Source organism: Arachis stenosperma, chromosome 1 (genome assembly GCF_014773155.1).
Source record: "Arachis stenosperma cultivar V10309 chromosome 1, arast.V10309.gnm1.PFL2, whole genome shotgun sequence".
Lineage (NCBI taxonomy): Eukaryota > Viridiplantae > Streptophyta > Magnoliopsida > Fabales > Fabaceae > Arachis > Arachis stenosperma.
Genome location: NC_080377.1, coordinates 59,733,644 through 59,734,739, shown reverse-complemented (window position 1 = coordinate 59,734,739; position 1,096 = coordinate 59,733,644). Strand labels below are relative to the sequence as shown.

The 1,096-nt window shown below is 40.6% G+C and overlaps 1 non-coding gene across 1 annotated transcript; it reads right to left on the bottom strand.

Moving 5' to 3' along the window:
- Nucleotides 1-340: 340 nt before the first annotated feature.
- LOC130948598 (small nucleolar RNA R71) lies at nucleotides 341-444 on the bottom strand. The gene has a single exon (XR_009073107.1). It is a non-coding gene; the product is annotated as a small nucleolar RNA R71 (small nucleolar RNA).
- Between the last annotated feature and the right edge of the window lie 652 nt (nucleotides 445-1,096).

The window sequence follows — 1,096 nt, the reverse complement described above, 5'->3', positions numbered from 1 at the left end:
TACTCCCGATTTCTATGGGAGAAGCATCTCTATCCCTGCCATTGGAGCAAACAACTTTGAGCTTAAGCCTCAATTAGTTTCTCTAATGCAATAGAATTGCAAGTTCCATGGACTTCCATTGGAAGATCCTCATCAGTTTTTAGCTGAATTCTTGCAAATCTGTGACACTGTCAAGACTAATGGGGTTGACCCTGAGGTCTACAGACTTATGCTATTCCCTTTTGCTGTAAGAGACAAAGCTAAGATATGGTTGGACTCACAACCTAAAGAAAGCCTGAACTCTTGGGAAAAGCTAGTCAATGCCTTCTTGGCAAAGTTCTTTCCACCTCAAAAATTGAGTAAGCTCAGAGTGGAAGTCCAAACCTTCAGACAGAAGGAAGGAGAATCCCTCTATGAAGCTTGGGAAAGATACAAACAATTGATCAGAAAGTGTCCTTCTGACATGCTTTCTGAATGGAGCATCATAGGTATTTTCTATGATGGTCTCTCTGAACTATCCAAGATGTCTTTGGATAGCTCTGCTGGAGGATCTCTTCATCTAAAGAAGACGCCTACAGAAGCTCAAGAACTCATTGAAATGGTTGCAAATAACCAATTCATGTACACTTCTAAAAGGAATCCTGTGAACAATGGGACGAATCAGAAGAAAGGAGTTCTTGAGATTGATACTCTGAATGCCATATTGGCTCAGAACATGATATTAACTCAGCAAGTCAATTTGATTTCTCAAAGTCTGTCTGGAATGCAAAATGCACCAAGCAGTACTAAGGATGCTTCATCTGAAGAAGAAGCTTATGATCCTGAGAACCCTTCAATAGGAGAGGTGAATTACCTGGGAGAACCCTATGGAAACACCTATAATTCTTCATGGAGAAATCATCCAAATCTCTCATGGAAGGATCAACAGAGACCTCAACAAGGTTTCAACAACAATAATGGTGGAAGAAATAGGTTTAGCAATGGCAAGCCTTTTCCATCATCTTCTCAGCAACAGACAGAGAATTCTAAGCAGAACCACTCTGACTTAGCAACCATGGTCTCTCATCTAATCAAAACCACTCAAAGTTTCATGACTGAAACAAGGTCCTCCATTAGG